We start from the raw sequence: 20,414 nt of genomic DNA on the forward strand, positions 1-20,414 counted from the left end.
ACCTGAAATATGAAATACACTGTTTTAACTGAGACACCGTTTGTTTCCAGTTTACATCTTTACATGACCTTTTCTAAGAGCATTTTTATTTTTATTATTGTTTCTGAGTGTGTGTGTGTGTGTGTGTGTATTCAGGCACATGTGGAGGTCAGAAGACTTCTTTTGGGAGTCAGTTCTCTCCTTCCACCACGGATTCCAGGGATCAAACTCAGGTTATTGGAATTGTGCAGCAAGAGATTTTCCCTATGCCTATCAGTACAGTAGCTTTAAGGCTGATTGTTTGCTTGTTTTTCGAGACAGGGTCTGTGTATCCTTGGCTGTCCTGGACTCATTTTGTAGAACAGGCTGGCCTGGAACTCAAGAGATCCACCTGCCTCTGCCTCTCTGAGTGCTGGAATTACAGGCATGTGCCACCAAGCCATCTTAAAGTTGATTCTTACCAGCTAGAAATGTTTACCATGGCCTGAGTTTTGCAAACACAATTCAGATAGGAACACTACTTCCAGACAGGATAACAGTGATAGGGATGGCATCATATTTAAGGAGAAATTTGCTTAGCACAGACAGCGAGACAACATGCAGACTGTAGTCCAACCCGCCTGGTATAACGCTGCTTCTGCATTTAAAGCTGCTTTCACAGCTGGCTGGGCTGGAAGGCAGACAGTCACGGTTATGTTAATTTCAAAATCCTAACTAACAACGGCAAGATTCCTTTGCTCTTAGCATTGAAACAAAATAGACAAACATTTCTCATCCTCTTTTGGCCTAATGACCAATACCTTGTCTCTATTATTAATTCGCAAATCCTGGTGGTAAAGAGTAGTGTCGTTTACAGCTTCATGAACACTCCCACGTCTACTCTAACACTGAAGAGTAATCCCACAGCATGAAATGCTACTTCAATTTTCTTTCAAAAGGCTGCTAGCCAGGGCCTGGAGAGATGGCTCAGTGGCCCAGAGAGCTTGCTTCTCTCCTACAGGACCCTAGTTCAATTCCTGGCACCCATGTCATGTGGTTCACAACAGCCTGGAACTCTACCTCCTGGAAATCAAACTTCCTCTCTGGCTTTGGGTGCCTGTGCACATGCGGTATACACTCACACACATACACTTACACATAAATAAAATAAATCTTTAAAAAAAAAAAAAAAAAAAAAAAACAAAGCCAGATATTTTTTCCTAATGTAAAATTAAGTTTTCCAAGGTATATAAAGAATATAACTCTAGATTAGCAGCTGTTATCAATTTAATCTTATTCAAACTATGTTAGCCCTGCAGTACTCACTAAGATCAGTAACTAACACTGATCTTTTCTGGCTTCTAGATAAGCTCACCACTTCAGGGAAGTTTGGTTTTCCTGGATAAGAGACGGCTGCCACCTCTATCAGTTCCCATCTCATCATTCCAAAAAACAACAGCTTCAAGTTTTTGTTCTGTTTTGAAACACTTTGCTCTTTTCCATCCTGAGTTTTCCCAAACTATTTCAGGGCTCTGAAAATCCTGCCAGTGACTAAGTCTCCTCCTGGGAATAGTTGCCTCATTATCACTATTAAAAACAGTCACTCCTAATACTTGACTGATAAGGATCTGAAAACTCATTGTAACTTGGGGAATGCAAATCCTACCCTACCCAGTCTAAAGATAAACTTGTCACACTTGGAAAAATGGCTCACCACCTGACAACTCCAGCAGCATCTGTGTTCCAATCAAGCTTTTCAGTTCTCCGTGTATATTTTTACTAATATTAAGATTTTATTGCTATTTCCTTCCTTAAAACCAGTTACTCCCTGAGTCACGGTCACTCCCAGTCCTCTCAGTCAGGAGCAAATGCCCTGATATTTTTAAGGTGAAGCAGTTTCCCAGCTGACCTCCTGTGTCAGAAATATTTTGTACAGTTCATGTGTTACGTGGTGACTTTTGTTCTTGGCAAGCTAGTCCTCCTAGCCTGGAAAACCAACAGCAGATAACCTCGGGAGGTCTTTTCCTACACCCATCAAACGGAACAGCTACTTACAGACTAATTCTTCCATGGAGTATATCCAAAATAGAGATGAAAAAAAAAATCAATAAAAAGAAACAAAAGAAAAGTTCACAACCACAAATTTATCTCTACTTTCATCTTTTGCTTTTATATAAACTCAGTATTAGAGAAATGTGACATAAGCAGGTTATCATTCCAGAACCCCTAAATTCGTTCTGCTACAGGGAACGCCCTAATCCATTTACCACTAAACCAGAATCAACTTGAGCCATTTAATCCTTAATCTTTAATGCAGGAGTGCAATAAAGTCCTCTGGCAGAGTCTTTACCTCCTCTGTCAGCATATTTTAAACTAAGTGTGTGCAGAGGTATCCACAAAAGAAAATCAACTGTAGAATTCAATGGAGAAACTCAGGCATACTAGGCAAGCACTCTAATATCCAGCCCAGTTCCCCACCCCCCAAGACAGGGTAATCCTGACTGGCCTGGAACTCAAAGATCGTCCTGCCTCCGCTTCCAGTTTTTCCTTTTTAACAAATTAAGTAGCAGGCTCGAATAACAGTTTATTTATTACCCTAACTTCTAATTTGTGACCAACCTAAGTATTTACAAGAAACCTGCAGCAAGCAGGATATGACAGGTTACTCACCCTGCTCAACAATAGGGAAGCATGGAAACTAGTAGCTATCGGGTACTAGTGAAGTCACAGCTATCAGAGAACCTCCAACCACTACTTCACTAAACTGACAATCCCTACCAGCAATCTAAACACCTGTCTTTATACCCACAAGCCAGTACAGTCTTCATTCCTCATCAAGGAAACTTCTCTTTATGACAGACAGGAGATCACTACAGGAACTACAACCACCAAAGCGTAGAGCTGTGCAGTACAATTCTACGATATAGCTCATGGACATAGCTACAAAACACTCCCACACCTGAGGCTCAGCAAACACTGCAGAAGAGGAGGTGGAAAGCCAGAAGATCAGGATGTCTACTGTGAGGTGTGTCTCCAGGAAGATCAGAAGCTACACTGTTAAGTCTCACCAACATCACTGCCCAAACATGAGCTGAACAAGAACGACGCAATAGACATGCCAAATTTGATGGGGACAGGGAGAGCCCACAAGGTCTCAACCCTACACAAAGAACTACAGGCAACTGAGGAAGGCTGGGAGTGGGAGAGGTGGGCTTCCCCCGTGAAGAGCACACCAAATGGTTATCCAGTATCACATGGTCAGCCCTGAAAATTATAAATATGAGTAACAGTACACAGACTGTATGCTATATTTAGGACTATATAGGCATGAAAACAATTAGTGAAAATTAGGCCATGAATCTGGAAGAGAGCAAGGAGGGATATATGGCAGGGTTTGAAGGGAGGAAAGGAAAGGGAGAAATGCAATTATACTATCTCAAAAATAGAAAAAAATAAAGGAGATGTAATTATACTTTCTATTGATGACAATGTCAAAGGTATTAACAAAACTGTTAAGAGTTGGAAGAAAATACTTCATTAAAAATTAGTGAAAACACTTGGAAAGGGGCACGGTGTAGATGAGGGAGGGAGGGACTGGGAGGGAATGAGGGATTGGGACACGGGTGGGATACAGAGTTAATAAAATGTAACTGATAAGAAAAAAATAAAATTAAAAAAAAATTTAAAAAAAGAAAAAAAATTAGTGAAAACAAGTACTGCTTTGTAACTTTTTCACCATCTAAATACAGGTCCAGTACCCCACACCACCCCAAGCTGTGAGAACATACTCAGCAGGCCAGCATACCTGATGACCAGGTAGAAGTAGAGAAGTGACTCCTAAAAGTTGTCTTCTGCGCTCCACATGTGTGCTGGCACACTTCCACACACACATACACACGGTACAAATGCAGTAAAGTTTATCTGTGCAGAACACTTAAGGAGGTGCTGATGATCATCTCCTACAATCTCTTCATTTATGCCAGTGAAATATGCAAGAATGTATGCTACTCACTGCCTCAAGTATTTCAAGCCCTAAGTAGTGGATATTTATTGTCTTATAGTAAACCATCATATTCTTCTGAAAATCTGATCCTCAAATCTAGTAAAAAATATGATGCAGTGTAAAGAACAGTACACTTCAAGCTGAAAAGAAAAAATAGTTTTAGCTTAACTCCACATCTACACACATATAAAATGAAGATAACTACCAGACTGTAAACTAATCATCATTTGAAATGCAAACTGTAGAATCCCTTACTGCCACAGTGCTGCTCTTCCCTTCCTCCTTCCCTCACTCACTCTCCCTTCCTCTTTCTTTTTTTCAGTTTGGTTTCTCTGTGTGGCCTTTGCTGTCCTGGAACTCACTTTGTCGACCAGGCTGGCCTCAAACTCAGAGAGATCCACCTGCCTCTGCCTCCTGAGTGCTGGGGTTAAAGGCCTGTGCCATCATACCCCTGTGCTACATTCTCAAACCAGGGTTATTACAGTGTGTTCCCTGAGAAACCAAAGGTAGTAGTCTTTCTTTTTAAGTGTACCATATCATCCAATTCTGATTTACTCACTATCTTGTCATCCAGTCAATTGCTCAAAGGATAAACTGACCACAGAAACCAGTCAGAGTAAAGGTTTAAAACGGCATAGTGGGGCTGGGACTTAGCAACTCAGGAGCAGGGTACTAGCCTAGCAAGTGCAAAGCCCTGGCTTTCACCTCAGAGCAGCAGATCAATGAACAAAACAAATGAGGAAAATCTGGTGAAGTGAGATAGATGAAGAGAAATATATAAAGAAACTGCTTTATGTGCCTGCAACTCCAAGCAAAATGCCCGTTTTCTCGGAATCCCCATTTGTCAGTTAATAAAATGGCAATAAATGCTAATAGCTACATAAAGGTATCCTGAAGGACTCTCTCCTAATGGGGCCAGTAAGCATGCATCATGGAGGTAACCTTCTAAGCAATAAGGAAGCTTTCCTGAGTTCTGCATTGTAGATATTTACATTTCCTTTCCACATCATTTATTAGCTACAATAAAGGGTCAGGTGCCACTCTACATGTCAGTAATCCTAGCTGAGCAAAGGCAAGAGTGTCACCACAGGCTTGAGGCCAGCTTGGTCTACAAAATGAAACCCTGTCTCCTAACAGAAATTTTAAGAGAAAATAGAACTATAAAAAAAATGACACAATTGTCTCATGTTACCAAAGACTTTCTCCACAATTTAAAGTCCACAAACAGCAACTACTTTTTCCATAGAGCCTGATGTTTTTTCAATTGTTATTATGTGGGTGTTTTGTTTACATGTACGTGTGCTCCACAGCGTGCCTTGTGCCTCTCGAGGCCAGAAGGAGGTGTTAAACCCCTGTGTACTGGAGCTACAGGTAGGTGGGCTGAGTCACCACATGAGTCCTAGGAACGGAACCCCAGGTCCCTGGGAGAGCAGCCCATCCTCTTAAGTGCTATCTCTCCAGCCCCCAAACCTCCTTGTTCAAAAGGAAGTAACAGCTGGGCATGGTGGCACACACCTGTAACTCCAGGACTCAGAAGGCTAAGGCAGAAAGAAGGATTCTAGGCCTGCCAGTCTCAAACAAGACTGAATGCAGTAAGACACCACCACACACACACAGACACTGATTTGATTACACAGCAGGGATGCACACTGACAAGGGAAATCACCAGTCTAGTGTGTTGGTACATGCTTACTCCTAGCACTTAGAGGCTGAGGCAGGACCATGTATGGTCTACATAGCCAGTTCCAGGCTAGGGAGAGTGTAGGCTTGAATGAGAATGGCTCCTACAGGCTCATATATTTGAATGCTTAGGTCTCAGTTGGTGGAACTCTTTTGGAAGGATTAGAACAGCGGTTCTCAACCCATGGGTCGCAACTCCTATGACAAACCTCTATCTCCAAAAATATTCACGTTATGATTTAATACAAGAGCAAAATTACAGTTATGAAGTAGCAACATAAATAATTTTATGGTTGGGGGGACACCACAACATGAGAAACTGTATTAAAGGGGACAGCATTAGGAAGGTTGAGAACCATGGGATTAGGAGGGGTGGCCATGTTGGCGGGGCAGCATTACTGGGGTGGACACTGAGGTTTCAAAAGCCCAGGACTGGCCCAGTCACCCTCTGCCTGCTGCCTGTGGATAACTAAGCTCTCTACTAGCACCACACCTGCCTGCTACCATGCCTCCTGCCACAACAGTCATGGCCTCCCCTCTGAAAATGTAAGGAAGCCTCCAATTAAATGCTTTTATAAGTTGCTTTGGTCTTGGTATCTCTCCACAGAAACCGAAAAGTAACTAAGAGAACTCTATAGCAAAACTATCCCAAAACAAAACAAACAAAACCCCAAAAACAAAAAAAACAAAAACGAGCACCACTCAAAAAGTGGGAAATTCTAAACTAGTTAAAGGAAATAAACATTTGCAGGACAAGAGTCACACAAAATTATTTAAGTGCTTAAGTATTTAAACATACAATTAAACTCACACAAACAAGACCATTCAAAGTTTCCACACATGTTGCTTTGCTTATCACTGTGAAAAAAAATTCAAAGGGAGACTGAAGCCAGCCTCGGCAATACAGTAAGACCTCATCTTCAAAAAAAGTCAACATGGTTAGATGTAGTGTACCCATGTTAAAGTTTGGGTGACGACACAAACACATTTTAGTTGACAGGGAACACTATACAGAAAATATAGTCAGTTCAGGGTCAGAAAAGAACAGAAGTGCAAAACAGATCTTACTAAACACTGGGAGAACTCTGACCGGCCATGCTCTCCGCTTGTACCTTGTCTTTGCAAGGTACAAGCTGTTTAAAAGACAATGGCGGTTGTTATTTGGGGTACCTTCATGCTGTGTCAAAGAGTGCACACCCACCCACCCACCCACCCACCCACACACACACACAGCAATTCTGAATAACCAGTGTTCTGTTCCTGGGAGCAAAGGCTGCAGCCAAACGAAATGGGTGGAGATCACATTTAACTATCTTGGACTTAGCTAATCAGAAGAAAACTGAGCCTTCTGCAGATGAAGTGCCCTTTCTCCTTTACACAGCAAAAATTTTACAACTTGAAAAGCACTATCAGAGAAAGGCTTCCTTTCCCGAAGCCATAAACCTGTTTTTAAAGCACAAGGAGTTGAAAGGTCATATAGTATTTCCTTATATACTCTGTAAACTTAAAATGGATGCATTGGATGCTACATGCGAGAAACAACTTTCAAAACGATGCTTTGCAGAAGCAACTTCAGCAGAACTTTCAAAATATTCAGGTGCTGCAACTCAAAAGCAACCTTCACTTCAAATGCGTTTGGTGTGGATAGAAATGGAATGAGGGCACTAAGAAGCACAGGCCAAAAAGCCTGTTCTGACGTAGGCTACTGTTTTTACCTCTTAGGAAGCAAAGTATCTTCTTATATGGTTTTCCTATCTTCACTCTCTTAGTTATATGAAGGCTAAAGCATTAAGCTATTGTTTTTTATACCGGTCACATAACTATATAGGCTAGAGAGACGACCCTGAGGTCAATAGCACTGGCTGTTCTTCCAGAGGACCCAGGTTTAATTCCCAACACACACATGGCAGCTCACAACTGACTGTAGTTTTGGTTCCAGGGGATCTGATGCCTTCTTTTGCTTGCATAGGCATCAGACACCCTAGTGGTCCACAGACATAATATACAGGCAAAACATCCACACACAGACAATTTTTAAAGAAAGAAAATGCCCCACATGCTTACCTACAGGACAATCTGATAGCCATTTTCTCAACGATGCTCACTTTTCCCAGGTGACTCTAGCTTGTGTCAGGTTGACAAAAAACTAAACACAGTGGCACTGCCACTTCTAAGATCTCGTCAGAGGCAGCAGCAACCACAGCTTTAACTCTGCCTCTTTTACAGAAGCCCCAAGAATTGCCACCAAATAGTCAGTGTGCATGTGTGCGAACACATTCACTCGGAAGCCGGTAGTCCATTCGTTCCTTTCCCCTTGCACCTGGATCCTGGGGATTGACCAGGTTGTCAGGCTTGGTGGCAAGTACCTTTCTCCATTCACTGAGCCTAAATAATTTCTTTGTTGATCCACTGAACTGTCCTTGTGACAGCCAGCAATGGACACTCTAAACATCTCACAGACACTCAGAAAGTCTGTCAGCCCCTTTCAACAGCTACCATATTAGCCACGGACTCCAGACTACTTCAGCCACAATTATTCCAAATGTGCTGCCAGATGCCTAAAAAACTTTGCCCCCCCCCCTCCATGTACCCACTGTAAAAGCTTTCAGTCCTTCCTGACTCAACAGGAAGGAGAGGCAAACTCAGCACTCCTGTGCAGCCTAGTATGACTATGCAAAAAGGTTGTGCTTAGCATGCCGAAGACTACATGCATAGCTGGCTATGAAATCAGCCTTCCCCTCGAATGGTTTGGTCCGGGAGACATCCCTCGTGTGCACTGCCTCCCTGTGCTGTGTAACAGGCCATGATAAGACTTAGTTGGGTGACCTTACTCGATGTATTGACTACTCATGATCTTTACTGTAATTAGAGTAGGCTGCCCTGGCTGCATGGAGAGCAGATGACACCAGGGGCCTGTTAGCTCTAAGCACGCTCACCAGCTAGAGTGGAGCTGAGAGCAGCCAGGAAAGAGACCACAGACATGAAGGACGACCAAGAGCTGAGACTGTGGAAGATGAAGGAGCCAGAGAGAACTGAAAACTGAGTGGTGAAGGGGCTGTGGATGGTAGAAGGACTGACACCGCTCCAGGATCTGGCTGAGGAGTCACCACTGTGCAGGGAGCTGAGCTGCCAGCACTCGGGATACAGTAACACTGAAAGTTGTAATGCTAAGCTAGTATTCAACAGGAGCTGCTAACACTAAACAAACTTCACTTTGCCTCGTTTAGATTTCTGCCAAATTAATCAACAACTCCCTAGCCTACTGGTGACTGCCACTAATTTCCTCCTCCAGACCCATGCTTCTAATCTCTCTCAAAAACACTTGTGTGTCTGTGTGTATGTACGTGAAAGCAACAAGCAACCTTGGAAACAGTCACCATCTATTTTTTTTTTTTTTTTTAATCTCCAGATGGGGCCTCTTAACTGCCCTGTAACCCCTCAAGTAGGCGGGGCTGACAGGCGAGCAAGCTCAAAAGATACACCTGTCTCTGCCTCCCCAGCACTGGGATTCCACACAAGTGCCACAACTGAGCTGCTTAAGACAAACAAACCCAAGTTCCAGATCAAATGCAGGCCTTCATGCTAGCAAGGCAAACATTTTACCTAATGAGCCACATTCCCAGCCTCTTCAAAAAACATTTTGGGGGGAAAAAAAAATCACTTTACAGCCCCAGCCTGGAAAGATGATTACAACAAAAATGGGTAGGCACTCAACTTATTTGGTATTTACAATGACTTAATAGGAATAAAACAACACTTAAGACCAAAGTGAAAACAAATCAAGTTTCATCATTTGCCAAAAATACAACAAAAAATTTCTACAGAAGTGTATGGAAATTTTTGTTTTAGGAGTTTTCAGACTCACTGTGCCCCACACTAACCTCTAACTAGCTCATGTGTAGCAGGCTAGCCTCAAACACAGTAATCCCCTGACTCTTCCTCTCAGGTGCTGGGACCACAGGTGTGAGCCATCTTGCCAGGCCTGGAAGTAATTCATCTTAGAATAACAAAATAAGACACTTAAAATTAATACTCTACATATTTAGGACCTATTTAATGGTCTAAATAAAAAACAGCATAACTGACAGAACACAGCACACAAAAGACTAATTATTTTAATCAACGCCCCCCCCCCCCACTTTGAAGTAAAGAAACTGCTATTCTCTTGACACTGAAAGCTGCAGCTGCATATTCTGTGGGGTTTTGTAACTGACTTCGGTGAGTCAAAGAACACTCATAATGACTTCAGATCATGTCTAATTAGCACCTTCAATTATCATAAATATTTTCACAGAAGAGAGTGACAATAATGGTACCAGTGACTTAGAGGACTTCCCACTATTAAACACAGTCCACTGTTGACAACATAAAAAGTACAGCACTCAAATGCATGGCAGATTTTTTTTAGTTTTTAATGGTGGAAAAATCACCATAGCAAATACTAAAATTATAAGCATTATCATATACCTAGAGCCAGTTTCATTAGCATTGAGGCATTTACTAACAACTTTAGCCATATGTCACAATAAGTAAGCAATAATTCTAAATATTATTCTCTGTGTGCCTTAAAAGCAGAAAAATCACTTGTTTAATTTTCTTACCCAGAATCCTAAGTTTAATATATATGTTCTTTTTAGGCATGTTTTGAGGCCTTTAAAAATTTGCATTTTAAAATATACATGTGTATTTGTTAAATGAGGACATCTATTTCTCTACGATTTAGCTTAATGATTTAGCTTAATCCTAGAAGTCTTCCCTCTAATGACTTCGTGTCTAACGCCCAGCAGAGTTCCCGTGCTTGGCTGATGCACTCATTAAATAACTTTATAATAACAGCCTACTGACTACCACCATCACTGCCCCCACCTGACTCCCAGGCAGGTTCTTGACCCATGAGATTATTTGTTATCAACAGGAGAACTCTCCTCCTCCAAAGATTAGGTATGAAGATTTGTGTGACAAATCCTACATTACTATCAAAAGAAAGTTACAGTAGGCAAAGGCAAAAGACAAAACCTTTCATATTCTACTCTGACATCCAATTTAACACTGCAGAATCAAAGAACAATATGTGCTTGGAAAATGCCTTGTTCTTTATTAGTAAAAATAATTAGAAAAGTATCTCTTCGTACTGACTGGAGGTAATACCCCAATTGCCTAAAAGTGGCATGATAGCTTGGTTTCTCAGAAGGGAACACAGAAGTATGTAAACATGAGTCTTTCTCACTGGCCCATACATTAATAATCTATGATGAAAATAATAAACTCCCCAAGTCTGGTAAGCACATTCAACATTCAGCTACAAAGCCCAGTCATATAAAGCCAAAGAGACTAAGTTCTAAGGATTGAGAAAAAAAAATGATAATGTTCATACTTAAACTCTCATCATTAGCCTGTAATTAACTCCTGGAAAAAGACATATTTTATTCCTACATATTTTAATATTCATATTTTAGTGCTACAAAATGTATTCAAATAGGTGTTTAACCATTCTCCATTTTGGAGGAAGTCTCTTTAAATTCTCAGGTTTGTAATCTTGGAGATTCAAAGCATGGTTCTCAAATTGGTTTAGCTCTGGTGAAGGTCTCCAGAACTGTGAGCAAACTAAACCTTTCTGAAGTCTTCTAGAATGAACAGTCTTTGATGGGGACACAGCTTAATGTAGAATACTTGCTCAGAGTGTACACTGTCCTAGGTTCAATGCTTAGCAACACAAAAATGAGAGGAAAAAAGAATATTCAATCCTCGCTAGCACACATATGCTTGCCTTGATTTCATTAAAGAACAGTGATCTCCAAAATAATTTTTATTATATGAAATTTCTAAACTACTTTTTAATTAATGAAAATACTTTGAACTCAAATTCTTTTTATGTAAACTATTTTATTGCTAACTTCATCATGGTACATTCTTTCCTGCCTTTACTCATGCGACAAATATCTTCTGAGCATCTATTAAGTACTTGGAATGTGGTGGACAAACAGTCAAAAGCTCTCAAGGACTAGCACACTGAGAGGATGAAGGGCAGTAAGCAGCAGACATACATAAATCTCAATACATTTCAGGCTGGGCGCAGGGGCACACTCTTTAACCCCAGCACTCAGCACTCAAGGAGCTAACCGATAAGGAGAAGAAAGCGGGTCACAGATCTACTCCCTGCCTTCCTTCCCTTTGCTCTTCCACTAAATCATTCTTGTTATACAGTTACACACACTCATGACTTTTGCCTTTGATGGACTAATATTGAGCAAGGTGAAGCACGAGGGAGCTAGGAAGCACAAAGGAAAATCAGCGGCCATTTAAGTAGGATGCACAAGACAGCACAGACTGTCTGGAGGTGACGTATGAGAAAAGAATCTAAAGTTGTTAACTTATCTAGTGATAGCAATCTAGACACAGGTAATTGTGGGTGCTACCAATGCCCACAACATCAGATGCTGCCATGGCTTCTTCTATCTCCAGTCTTTCCTAAAAAGTACATGCTAGCAAACAACCTGTATGCATTGGCTTAACATGTCTACCTAACATCGTGGTTTGTGCCATTTTCAATGCAGGGTTTATGACCAGCACCACTTTCTATCCTTAAATCTCGGGAAAGACCCTGAAGATTAACTACAAAGCCCATTAGTGGGGAAAAAAAAAATGCCCTTTTCCCCATTCTTTGATTTGTTTCATTGTTTTCAAAAAAAAGAAAAAGAAATGCACAGAAAATTGGCCTCCAAAGCTGGGCGTGGTGGTGCATACCTGTAATCCCAGCATCCACAGCACTCAGGAGGCAGAGGTGGACAGATCTCTGTGAGTACAGGACAACCAAGGCGACACAGAGAAACGCTGTCTCAAAACACCAAAAAAAACAAAACAAAACAAAACAAAAAAAAACACTGACCTCCAGACAAGTAAATGATACTGATAACCAACCCTGTCTCAGGTCATAGGTACCAAGCTCTCATTAATGCTGCTTTAACTAGTGATGATTCAAAAGCACAATCACTGCATTGTAATATTTAAGTTCCTTCCCTCCTAGAAAGGTCAGCACACTGCTACTGAGTTGCTATAGTTGGAACCTAAAATGTCTGTTACTATCTTTTGTTTTGGACACTTGTTTCCCACCTTGTGGAGCTGTTGTGAAAGCAATGCAATCCCCTACCCCCTTCAGGAGGTGAGGCCTGGCTAGAGGAAGGTCTCATGAGGACAGGCATTTGAAGGTTGTATCTGTCTCTTGTCCTGGAACTGGTCTACCACAATGAAAACAGAAAACAAGCCAACACCTCATGCTCCAACCACCAAGAAAGAGGGCCCTCTATTTGTCTTCGCTGGAAAGATGAACTGAAATCCTTCTGGAATCAGGAGCCAAAATAAACACTTCCTCCTTGAAGTGGTTTCTCTCAGGTGTCTCGTAACAGCCAGGCAAAGGTACCTAATACAGAAACATACTCCTTTTCCTAACACTTCCCCAAAATTCATAGAGAAAAAAGCAGAACTAGTGTGTATGCTAAATTCAAGGTGCTATATGCCATGAAAGCTAAGAGATATCTGCTAGGCCCTCAGCACATGGTATAAGAAAAATATACACATACTTTTGTTCTTGTGGGAAGAACTTATTTTATGATGAGTCTTGAAGACTCATCATACAACCTAGGCTGGTCCTTCAGTCCTGAGCTCAATCTATATCCTGAGTCAACTCTCAAGTAGTGGGGGCTACAGATTACCTTTTATTAACTTCTCCAATTTCCTATGTCGGCAGTAAAGATAGCTTATAATACTCTATATAGTATTAGCCAGAAAAACACTAGGAATTTCTTCCTTAAACCCAACCCAAAGTTCCCATTTGTAGTTTTTTATTTATTTTTATGTATATTTAATGGTGTTTGGCCTATATGTATGTCTGCGGGAGGGTGTTGGATCCACTGAAAATTGAGTTACAGGCAGTTGTGAGCTCCCATGTGGGTGCTGGGAATTGAATCAGGTTTCTTTGGAAGAGCACCCAATGATCTTGACTGATGAGCCATCTCTCCAGCCCCTGTACCGTGATAAAAACAACAATAAAACGCCAGGTGGTGGTGGCCCACGCCTTTAATCCCAGCACCTGCACTTGGGAGGCAGAGGCAGGTAGATCTGTGAGCTTGAGGCAGCCTGGTCTACAGAGTCAGTTCCAGGACAGCCAGTGCTACACAGAGAAACTTGAGTGCTGGAATTATATGTATACCGTACCACACCCAGCATAGAAATGCACTTGAAAAACTCAATACTTTACTAAAGAGTTTTAGCAAAAAAACATAACGTGTAATCTGAACCCATCTGAACTAAAGAGTAAAAAGAAAATTTAGAGAATCACAATAAAAATAATCATATAAAAAATAAAGCATGCCTATTTCTGTAAAAGAAAACCTAACAGAACATACATTTATTACTTTGTTTTTTCCTCTTCAGGCCAAGAGAATACTTAAAAATCCTAACACCCGGGATACTAAAGCAGGTAGACTGTGAATGCATGTGAATGCATGGGATTGCAGGTTAAGAAAGGTACATGGGCCGGTTGTGGTGGTGCGTGATGGTAGGATTTGCTGAAGGAGTCAGAGGCAGGAGGATCATGAATTTGAGGTCAGTCTGGACTACACATTTTGGGTGGGTGGGAGGGAGAATAGGAAAAAGAGGAAGGGAGGGTGGGATCAGGAGGAGAGAAGGGAGGGGGCTACAACCAGGATGTAAAATGAATAAAAAATGAAATTTAAAAAAATGTACACGAGAGAAAAAAAATTGACAAAAATAAAGCTAAACTAGCCTTACGCCCTAAGCTAGGTTTTAGGTCTGACAGAGGGCCTCCAGCTCCTACTGTCAAGTGGTCCTCTTCCCTCACCCCCTTTGGCTGGGACTGTGGGCATACTGACACACTAAGCTTACTTTTCATTTAAGGTAATGATTCCTGGAACATATTCCTTTCTCTCTTCCTCTCTGAACACTATGGAGTATTTATGAGTTAGTTAGAGCCTTTCTATTTTTCAGTCCTGTTAGGACTGAACTAAGCACAATGCAAATGTGCTGTGCGCATCATCTGACTTAGCATGACATTAGCTTGATGCACGGTCTGCATTCAAGACAATGACATTAGGACATTAGGGTAGAAGTATTCTATTGGACAAATTGTTTCTTTTGTACTTACTGGACTGGCAATATAAAACTGAGCAAGAAAAGGCAGTGTACTCTCAGCTGACACTCATCTTAGCGAGCAGCTCAACTTCTACAGATTTCATCCACCAAACAGCATGGAAGCCAGGGTTCACTGCGGTTGTCTGTACCCGGGAGAGATGGTGATGCCTGCATTGCCCGGCCTCCTCTATGCTGATGTGACCGCAACGATACGTTCTAGCTAACAAGACTACTGCAAAGCGCAGCTTCCAGAAACCTTCCTTAAAAACAGTCAGCATAACCTTTGCTCCTTGAATCACACTGCCTGGAATGTGGCTCACGAGAAGATCCAGACAGGACGTGTTGTCCACAAGACATGGACAACACTTGAAGAGAAAGAGCCTACACAACCTGAAAAGTGAAGGTGGGGGAAGGATAGGCGGGCAGACCAGATGACTCTTCTCATTGGTTCCGTGAGTGCAGACAAGTGAGAATGCACTGAGCCAGCCATGCAACACGTGTGCATTTTCTCTGTTAATCATCCCTTAACGTAAAAACAAAGGAAAAAGCACCATTCCAGCACTACACCAGGCCTAAGTGCCTCCTGAACTCTTGCATCAGAAATGTCTGTTTTTAACCCACTGTTCAGGCTTTCTATCTCACATTTTGTTCATATACCAAGATATAAAGATTGACAAAAATGTAAAAAAAAAAAAAAAAAAAAAAAAAGCAAAGTACCATATTTCTTTTTGTTTTTAAATTCGGTTTATTTTTATTTTATGTGTATGAATGTTTTGTGTGTGTGTGTGTGTGTGTGTGTGTGTGTGCATGCCATGCCTGTTGGAAGCTCTGAGAACTGGGGTTACAGATGGTTGTGACCTACCGTATGGACGCCTGAAATTGAACCAGGTCTTCTGGAAGAGCAAAATTAACCAAGGAGCAATCTCTTTAGCCCCCCCCCCCCCCCCATTTATTTCTTTCTTCTTACAGGAAAGGACAGGCAGTGACAGGAGCAAGGACAAAGGAGAGACCCTCGCTGACAGCAAGCCCAGAGGACAACGACTCAGCACTGTGGGTATGGCGCTAACCTTTCCAATAAGCCCGTAGGACACAACGGGGCCCAGCCAACCAGTCAGCCCCTGCTGCAGAGAGGCCATGCCCACAGGAGCTCTGCTGACACAAGGACCAGCCAACAAGAAATGGAGATAAAACACAGCTTAACAGTGAGTGGGGAGAAAATGAAAGCTAAACTTTCTAAAGGTGGGAGGACAGACTAGGTGGCAAAAGAACAGGCGAGACACAGCAGCCATTTCTAAAGAGGGAGAAGGCACCCAACAGACAGAGGAAGAAAAAGGCACCTTTGGCAGTCTCACCCATTTAAGCGCAAGAGCTAGTCAAAAACATTTCTTTTTCAAAAGCCATAGTTTTAGAGAATCCTGCATGGGACGAATTATTCTAAGAGCCATTATGTCTTAGTCAAGTTCTACTGCTGTGAACAGACACCATGACCGTGGCAACTCTTATTTTAAAAAGCATTTATAATTGGGGCTTGCTTACAGTTTCAGGGGTTTGGTCCATTGCCTGTTGTCATGGCAGGGCGCACACTGGCAGACTTGGTGCTGGAGAAGTAGCTGACAGTTCTAATCCAGATCCACAGGCAGCAGGAAGAAAGCCCCCCCCACAGGCTTGGCTTGAGCTTCTGAAACCTCAAAGCCCCACCCCCAGTGGCACACTTCCTCCAACAAAGACACACGTCCTGAGCCCTCTTAAGTAGTGCCACTCCCTGATGACTCTGCATTCAAACATACCAGCCTATGGGGCCATTCTTACTCAAACCACCACATACATACCAGATGTAAGAGAATTCAAGTGTTGGAAAGGGTAAGAGGATGGAAAGCACTGAGAAGTCAATTCCTGTGAGGGAAGACAAGAAAACAGAACCTATTAAGCTTACACTAAGTATCTTTTAATCTCTCATCACGTGCTCTTAATAGAAATAAACAGGGAGCTGGAGAGACGGCTCAGAGGATATACAATGGCTCTTCTTCCAAAGGTCCTGAGTTCCATTCTCACCAACACATGGTGGCACATAACCATCCATACTGAGATCTGGTATACAGGCAGAATGATGCATAAATAATAAATAAATCGTTAAAAAAAATAGAAACAAACAAACAAAAGCAACCAAATGCAGTTAAAAAGCCAAAAGGTGGCTGAAGTTAAGAATACCTGCTGTTCTTCCAGATGATCCAGGGTTCGAATCCTAGCACCCACACAGCAACTAACAACTGTCTGTAACTCAAATGTCAGCGGATATGATGCCCTCTTCTGTTATCTGTGGGCACCGCATGCACACGCTGCACAGATATACAGGCATGCGAAACATCCCATTAACCAACAAAACCACATGAAAGATTTTGGGGCGGGGGTGCAAAAAACAGAGATCCTGAAGAACTGCAATTAGGAACGTTTGCAAAGCCTGCAGATTGAGTAAACGTAGAGATAAATCAAAGAAATGAAATGTATTAAACTGACCATAGGTGATGGTCTTTTCAACAGTTTTTGCCCTCCCTCCCCCCTTTACTTTTTGAGACAGGTGGCCTAAGGTGGCCTGAAATTTGCTGTCAGGCTGTCTTCAACCTCCTTGTGATCCTGTCACTTCAGCCCCTCAAGCATTAGGAACACAAGTGTGGGACACGGAATCTAGTTTAACACTACTTTAAAATGTCTTTTTCATGGCATAAACAACAAAAGAATTGTCTAAAATTTTATTTTTTTGAGCCAGCTTTGGTAGTACAAGCTACCCCTGTAATCCTAGCACTAGGGATCCTAGCACTGAGGCAGAAGGATCTGGATGAAGTTCGAGGTCAGTCTTGTTAAACCAAACATGCCTACATTTCATCCCAAAAGGAGATATCACCCATCATTTCTAACCGGAAAAACATTTTGGCCTAAAACTGTAGCTCAGTGTTCACCTAGCATTCATAAGGCCCTGTGTTTGATGCCCAATACTGTAAAACAAAACAGAACCAAACATCAGATTGCTTCTAATAGGATTGGAAAGTTACAAGGAACCACCAACTATTTACAAAGTCTTAGTACACAGTGGGTGCTCTGGGGTACATGTTGGCATAGGAAATAATCAGCAAACTTTTATTTTCCAATATACTGTCATCTTATAACCTAAAATTTCAGCAATAGGATAATGGGACACTCAAGTTAAGGCTCAAAGCAGTCACACATTTGCTGAGTGCAACTGGCAGTAACAGTTTAGAAAGAAACATACCAGGCAAATAGAATCCAGCTAAAATTCTCTGAATAAGACATCAATACTACCTAATACCAACAGAAATGTCTTAATGAAAACTGAGCAATTACACTGATTACTTCAAGTTCTAGGCCAGCCAGGGCTACAGAATACAACTGAGTTCAAATCCCCAACACAGCCATAAAAAGCGGGGCATTTCAGACTAAGCCTGTAATCCCATCACAGGGTAGGGTAGAGGAAGAGGACACTGAGAGGGCCTAGTCAGCAAACTCCAGGTTCACCAAGGGACCTTGCCTCAACCTAAGAATGCAAGAGGGAAGAAGCTGGAGAGAAAGCTCAGAAATAACGAGCACTTGCTCTGGCACATGACCCAGGTTCCGTTCCCAGCCCTTCAAGGGGCTCACAATCATCTATAACTGGGCCCCAGTGCCCTCTTCTGGCCTCCACCGGCACTGCACACATGTGCAACACACACACATAAAATAAACAACTCTTTAAAAATAAATAAGGTGAAGAATGATCAAGAAAAACACCCGGTGTCCATCTCTAGCTTCTCTGTATGCATCCACATACCCAGATACAAACCACACACTAATAAATACATTTCAAGCAACACAAGCAAGATAAAGATTCCCAAAGTCATGTGACTAGTAAGAACAAAGGTGATTTTCTAGTAGCTTAGACAATAGTTTAAATACCGTGGTCATCCACAATACAGATTCTTTAAATCAAGAAATTTTCAATAATTCAAATTTCAGATTTAGATTCACAAACAAAACAAGAAGTTTTCACTTAAGTTTTAAGACCATCAGATTTTTTTTAAGTTCTAAGCCCTTCTATTGAAAGTTTTAAGGAAACAATATTGTTCCAATACTTTATATGCAACTAAAATGTCAAGTTACACCTTAACTTCAAGAAAAGTTTTAATTAACCAGCTAACAAGAACAAAAATGTAAGCCCTCTAGTAAAGTTAATCATGTATCTGGCTGTTAACAATTAATTTTGATTATTTATAACCATCAATATGTATTTAGCAAATGGGGTTCTACATTAAGTATTGAGGAAAAACAACAGCAGAACATGGGAGCTGGGTTTTTTTTGTTTTGTTTTGTTTTGTTTTGTTTTGTTTTTTCCCTGAGACAGGGTTTCTCTATGTAGCCTTGGCTGTCCTGGACTCACTCTGTGGACCAGGCTGTCTCCTCAAACTCACAGAGATCCACCTGCCTCTGCCTCCTGAGCACCGGGATTAAAGACCTGTGCCACCACAGCCTGGCTCCAGCTGGAGAATTCTTAAAGACTTACACTTACCAAAGAATAGTAATCTGTGAAACTGGGCTGAGAAAAGGTGACAGAACCCAGCCAGGCTGGTGGGCATGCTTGCAATCCAAGCACTACAGCAGGGCAGGAGCTTGAGTTGTAGGGCAGCCTGGGCTACCTAGGAAGATACTGTCTCAAGCAAGCAAGCAAGCAAGCAAGCAAGCAAGCAAGCAAGCAAGCAAACAAACAACCCAAAACACAAACTAATGCTCTTAGCATCAATGCCTAGTTTACATTTCTGAGGAAATAATGGGTCTTAAAATTCCACAAATTAAAAATGTTAACATATTTATATTTCATCAACCCAATCATTATCATGTTAAAGAAATTGGGGGGGAGGGCTGATTCCTTAGAAAGCTTCAAGTCCTCAGACCCTCTTTGAACTTATTTTCCAGACACTGATTGAGCTCTTCACCTGACAGCCTGACAGACAGAAGCCTGCACTCTACAACTAAAGTGAGTGGGGGCTGTGAAGGTGCTGAGAACCCAGAGACTGAGCCTGCTGCCTGAGCCTGAAATAAGATCCCCTGCCCTAGTTCAGAAACTGGTCCTCTCTGCCTCTCCTGGTTCTTTAACAATAAAGCCAATGGGTCCACTGAGATTTCCTCATCAAATACAGACTTTATCTTAAACTCCAGCTAATCAATAATTATCTGTCATTATATTTTCTAATTTTATATACATGATTATATATTTTATATTTCAAATAAGCAAGTATATAAACAGAATTGTTTTTATTTTTAAAACACACTCTCCTAGAACATGTGAAACCCTGGGTTTAATCCCCAGCACCACACACACACACACACACAAATTAACACATAAACTCCAACAACTCAGTTTTCTAAAAACATAACTCAAAGTTAGTCAACAGAGTAGACAGCAAAACAACTTAAAAAAAACTTTAAGGATACAAATTTAAATAACTAGCTATATATCCTTATTAAAGGAAAAACTAAATCTTCACAATTATATGCCTCCAATTTAGGGGCACATAAGATGTGAGGCTTATGATTTAGAAGAGGAAATAAAGCTAATATACACGAGACAATTAGAGAACAA

The 20,414-nt window shown here is 41.5% G+C and overlaps 1 protein-coding gene across 4 annotated transcripts in view; it reads right to left on the reverse strand.

Annotated features, from left to right (window-relative positions):
- The window catches only part of Fbxo34 (F-box protein 34), a 62,569-nt gene that overhangs the window by 33,756 nt on the left and 8,399 nt on the right, over window positions 1-20,414 (reverse strand). The gene's annotated exons all lie outside the window — the stretch shown is intronic.

Source organism: Psammomys obesus, unplaced genomic scaffold, assembly GCF_907164565.1.
Source record: "Psammomys obesus unplaced genomic scaffold, mPsaObe1.curated_primary_1811, whole genome shotgun sequence".
In the NCBI taxonomy this organism is placed as follows: domain Eukaryota; kingdom Metazoa; phylum Chordata; class Mammalia; order Rodentia; family Muridae; genus Psammomys; species Psammomys obesus.